This window comes from Tenebrio molitor, chromosome 9 (assembly GCF_963966145.1).
Source record: "Tenebrio molitor chromosome 9, icTenMoli1.1, whole genome shotgun sequence".
In the NCBI taxonomy this organism is placed as follows: domain Eukaryota; kingdom Metazoa; phylum Arthropoda; class Insecta; order Coleoptera; family Tenebrionidae; genus Tenebrio; species Tenebrio molitor.
The window spans coordinates 9,397,199-9,403,198 of NC_091054.1; the positions used below are offsets into that span (position 1 = coordinate 9,397,199).

The 6,000-nt window shown below is 33.4% G+C and overlaps 1 protein-coding gene across 2 annotated transcripts in view; it reads right to left on the bottom strand.

Moving 5' to 3' along the window:
• mwh (multiple wing hairs) overlaps window positions 1–5,782 on the bottom strand; it is a 47,992-nt gene extending 42,210 nt beyond the window's left edge. The window contains exon 1 of one of the 2 annotated variants that reach the window (XR_011161939.1): window positions 2,865–3,139. The gene's annotated coding sequence lies outside the window, so the exon portion shown is untranslated. Of the gene's footprint in view, window positions 1–2,864; window positions 3,140–5,597 lie in introns of those variants that run through there. The other variant, XM_069057652.1, reaches the window with a different exon arrangement.
• Between the last annotated feature and the right edge of the window lie 218 nt (window positions 5,783–6,000).

The following is a 6,000-nucleotide window of genomic DNA, read 5'->3' on the forward strand; positions in this document are numbered from 1 at the left end:
TTTGATGTACTCGATTTTTTTGCAAGCGACTGTACATTCATATAATGTATTTTTTTTGGTTTTTAGAATTATTAACATTAAAATCTCTGGTAAAAACAAACGAGAAAAATGTAACATCAAAATATATTTTGGAAAATTTCTACATAAGAAAAAACGATTGATTTTCTGTCACGTTATAAGTATAATATGTATTTAGAAAATATCTTCTTTCTGTCTAAAAATATTCTTTAATTAAAATAACTAAAAGTAAGTTTGTTTTACTTTTTTATATACAGGGTGTCTCAGCTAAGACTTTCGAGCCTAATAACTCGGTTATTTTCCAGCGGATTTTTGTGAAATTTAAAATGCAGATATTTTAGACGGTGAAGAATAAAATCCCATTAATGCAATTACCCAAGTCTTAAAAACGTAATTTTTACATGCCTTTTTAAAATGTTGAATCACTTACATTAACAAATTGATCGTCAATAAAAAATGCTGTAGGGAGAAACTCGTCCTCGAAAAACGTCTGGTTTGCAAGAAAAAATCAAAAAACTGTGTTAAACGTAACTGCAAATGCAAAAACGTAGACGCGTATGAAACAAACGCGCACTATCGCCGAATTTTGGTCATCCCTTTTCGCACAAACGCAGGTGACATATTTGACGTTTATCATGCTAACCTTACAAACATTTACAAAGTTAAAGACAACAACATTTGGACGTAATTTATTATAATGGATGCTTTCATTCTTCCATAAAGGACTAAAACATGATCGGGATATTTTAGCAAGGTAATTTAGTTCACGTACGCTTCCTGTGTCTTCAAATAAATTGACGACTCTCTTAACCTTACATTTTGTAAAGCCTACATTTGGATAGTGTTTCACGAGAAAACGAACTGTGTCATTGAAGTTCTTACGACACTCTCCATAGGCAAAAATTGTTTCCTTTTACAACAATATTGAAATTTCTGCCATTGTAGTCAATTTTTAGAGTATTTTCAATAAATTTACACAATTTGACTTTTATAATAAAGAGCGCCCATTTTTGACAGATTTTAAGGGGTGTACAAAATGTTGCTTATCAACTTTTCATCAATTGTTTCAAAAGGTAACTGCTCAAATACCTTCAAAATTTAGATTAAATTTTTAACAACAAAATCTAATCTGTTCGTTGAATCAGACGAGTGGTTTAGTTAATTTTTTGTGTAGACACCTATTTTTTAATGTTTAACAATCTAATAATAATCGCGCCTAATGTTCAATAAAGGAAGATGTGTTAAAATTACATTTTTTAATTTGAGGTTATTTTATTATTACTAATTGAACCTTCGCCATCTAAAATATCTGTATTTTAAATTTCATAAAAATCCGTTGGCAAATAACCGAGATATTAGGCTCGAAAGTCTTAGCTGAGACACCCTGTATAATTAAGTAGTTTTTTTCCTAAATATGAAAATTTAATTAAGTAATTCAAAAAGCTGAGTTTTAAGAACAATATGTTTATTCTACCTTAAAAGAATTGTCTTAAAACGTCCTAAGGTTATTAAAACTTCTGGTGAAAAGAAAAGAAACATAATGTCAAAATATATTCTAGAAATTTTAAAAATTATTTAGCTGGAAAAATGGTACATATTTTTAAACATTTTTCAGCCACATTGAATCATGTACATATTCGTAATAGTACATTCTTCAATGAGCGTATAATGATGCCTAGCCGTAGGCGAGTGGTGGTATCGTCCGAGAGAATAATTGCCATTATACACGAATTGAAGACTATACTTTCTCCACGACTATACCAAGAAAAAGCAATCTTTGAAAATTGGATTTAATTTGCTTTTTAATATTTGACAACTAAAATGGTGTCTCGATTAGCGATTGCTGCGCAATGCGCGACTTAAAAAGTTTACAAACGCATCCGATTGGCAATCTGCCGTTGCAGAATGAAATTACGAAGGATGATTGGCCGACAGCCGTGGGTGGATTTAAGTAGTCGTGGAGATTTTCTCTCAGCTGTAAAATGTATATTGTTTTGTATTTTTTCATGAATATAAAGAATTGTTTACTAAATTACTGTTGTAAAATTTAAAAAAAAATGGACCAGTTGCCAATGTCAAATTTGCAAATGATTAAAAATGTTCAAAAAGATATTTTTTTCCGCATTTCGACAACTTAATTTCTTACAAAAGTACACGGTATCGACTTTTCTTTACTTTTGCTTTGAAACCTTATTGCTAATCCTGCACAACAATTTTCTATCCAAATCGCATGCCCATTAGCGTTTCACGAACCGCACAACAAACTATGAAAAATCATTATGCGGCTTCCTGTTCCAGTAAACATTTAAAAAATGCACAAAAAGTCGTTCAGTATCCGTTTATCCATAAAGAGCAATCAACTCTTCACTTCATCACATCGTATTTTCAACTTTCATTAGATTAACGGTAATCGCTTAATTGATTTTTTTTGCGCTTAATGATACTTCGTCGTATTGTGCGACTGGGTAACATTTTCACAAAGCCAAATTAGAAACTGTATCAGCTGTCGTCTGCATTAACACAAATTCTCGTCGCGTTCCTGTTACTCAAAAATTTTTCGGTGACTCTCTCCACATGCTCCACGACTAATTAGAATTTGCAAATTCATGAAAGTCGCGACCTTAGCACCTCGACCACCAAAAACTGGACAGTCTCCGTTTAAAAACCGTCCATATCATAATCACTCATCAAATCTGGTCCTCTTTAGAAAGCAAATTCCCCAAAAAACATCTTTTACCGCACATTCGGCAATTTTTTGGACATCATGTTAAATCACACGAAACTACCGTTGCCGAATCCGGTCAAATTAACTCCGCAGTGACACTTTTACATTTTCAAAAACCTACCCGATGTACAGGTATCCATAAAAACATCACAAACTGCACCACACAGCGTTCACATTTTTCGTGGCGAATTCAATCCGAACATTAACACGGTTAACGTGTGAACGATAAAAAATCAACACGAGCGAGTCACGGAAGACATCCGAAGCCATTCACAATCGAGACGTGAATAGCTATACGTGCAGATTGCGGCGTTATGTAAGAGAAATTTCGCGGTGGTCCTGCAGGATGCAAGAATGGGAAGCGCCAGAACAGACGCCGCAACTGGACTGACGATTGTTGTTGGCGATCGGTGCGATTGTTAAATGTGATGGTATCAGCAATCGCGTCATTTCGCAATGCGGTTGGTTCATAATGTTTTTTAATAACAAAATGCAATTAATTCCTGAGAGTTATCGAGTCCAAGGTGCGATTACATTGAATGGTGCATGAGTTATGGCACCTATTTCAAGCTAAATTGGGATTGTGATAGAATAAAAGATTTTTGGTAATTGCAAAAATTATAATGGGCCGACGAGAAACGACGAAGATAAAGATATTTTTAATTAACGTCAGATTAATTCAGTTGGTACTAGTTCTCCACCGAGAGTGACACATACCTACTAAAAATACAGGGTGAGCCAATATTATTATTTTAGTGGTCTCACCCTTAAACATTTATCAACTTGTCTATAACATAGAGAAAGCCGCATTTCTCTTATTTTTCTTAATTGTATTAATCAAAACTATTTTTATGAATTTTTGAAAGAAACTGAATTTTGGGTTTTTCAAAATCTTGTATAAAAATAATTGGTATATTTTTTGATTATTTTTATTGTGATAATACAATATTAAAAAACGAGTTTTATAAGGAAGTATTTATTTCATGAGTCGAAGTTTATAAAACGAGTCGCGAAGCGACAACAATGATAAATACACATTTATACACAATTTATAATAAATATACATAGCAACGAAACAACAACAACAATTGACCCTTTCTACGATTAATGACACAGATTACTTCGAAAAGGGTATTTCAATTTACTTTTTTTGTTAGTGCAGGTATAATAAAAAATAGCGTATGATACACGTGTATAAGGGCCTTTAAAGCACTAGCGACGTTAAAAGAACTCTGTTATCGCGTCGTGCTTTAAAGCGTTAAAAATTAAATAAAAAGCAAATATTTAAAAAATACTAGCTTTTCGTCACGCTTTGTAAAATGCAGTCTACTACGTGTTTCAAACAAGACTAAACATCGCTTTAGTAATTCACCCTGTATACATGGTGTCTCAGCTAAGACTTTCGAGCCTAATATCTCGGTTATTTGCCAACGGATTTTTATGAAATTTAAAATACAGATATCTTAGACGGTGATGGTTCAATTAGTAATACTTAACAAAATTACCTCAAGTTAAAAAATGTAATTTTAACACACGTTAAGCGCAACTATTATTAGATTCTTAAACATTAAAAAATAGGTGTCTACACAAAAAATTAACTAAATCACTCGTCTGATTCAACGAAAAGATTAGATTTTGTCGTTAAAAATTTGATCTAAATTTTGAAGGTATTTGAACAGTTACCTTTTGAAGAAACAATTGATGAAATGTTGCCAAGCAACATTTTGTACACCCCTTATAATCTTTCAAAAGTGGGCGCACTTTATTATAAAAGTCAAATTGTGTACATTTATTGAAAATACTCTAAAAATAGACTACAATAGTAGAAATTTCAATGACAGTTCGTTTTCTCGTGGAACGCTATCCAAATGTAGGCTTTACAAAATGTAAGGTTAAGAGAATCGTCAATTTATTTGAAGACACAGGAAGCGTACGTGAACTAAATTACATTGCTAATATATCCCGATCGTGTTTTAGTCCTTTATGGAAGAATTAAAGCATCCAATATAATAAATTACGTCCAAATGTTGTCTTTAACTTTGTAAGTAAGGTTAGCAAGATAAACGTCAAATATGTCACCTGCGCTTCTGCGAAAAGGGATGACCAAAATTCTGCAAAATTGTGCATTTGTTTCATACGCGTCTACGTTTTTGCGTTTGCAGCCACGTTTAACATAGTTTTTTTCTTTTTTCTTGCAAACCGGACATCTTTCAAGGACGAGTTTCAACCTACAGCATTTTTTATTGACGATCAATTTTTTGATATACATACTCGTAAATCTTAAGTGATTCAACATTTTAAAAAAGCATGTAAAAATCACTTGGGTTATTCCATTAATGGGATCTTACTCTTCACCGTCTAAAATATCTGCATTTTAAATTTCATAAAAATCCGTTGCAAAATAACCGAGATATTAGGCTCGAAAGTCTTAGCTGAGACACCCTGTATACATTTCACCTCAGACCCATTAACAATCTCGTCGCTTCCACAGTAGAAAATTTTCTTTCTCGACAAAACGTGATAAAAATATGAAAAAATCTCAACGGATTAGATAGTTGCGCGCGATTTCTATTTTTTTTGTTTGTCAATCTCGTTTCTTAATTAATTTTTGATGCGAACCAGATAAAACATTACACAAAAACCTATTATTCCCAGTTAACGAGACTCATTAGGATCTCTCTTGACAAATATTTATGAAGAACTATTATCAAAGCAATAAAATGCAAATGTAGATAACATTTAATGTTTCCAGACGACTCAACTCATTTACAAATCTCGTCTAATCGATTATAACCGTGTATGCAACTTCGGCTAATTAGCGAGTAGGATTTTAATGAACGTCTAAACAACTCACCGGTCATTAATAAACACTGTCACTAACAACTAACACCGGAGTCAACACCGTCGATACATCCACCGTGATTGTTTTATTGAAGACATGCCATCGCTGACTGTTATATTAACGTCTGAGGACTTGTTCCATCGATGGACATCTCTTTGACACGCTGCCTTATACTCATCCACTGTTAGATCGAACTGGTGAACTCTTAACCCAAAGCCTCCGCCAGACAGCACAGTTGTCAGAGACCCATAAAAACAAGGATAAACCAACAATTAATCCTCGAATGGAAACCGCAGCTTTGAAAAAACGCACTCCGATTGTTGTCTGTATCGCGCCGCCTCCATTACCGCTCTACTGTGAATGCGGGACCGCTATTTTCCTATCTTCCACTTTTTCAAATGTGAAACTCCGCCAG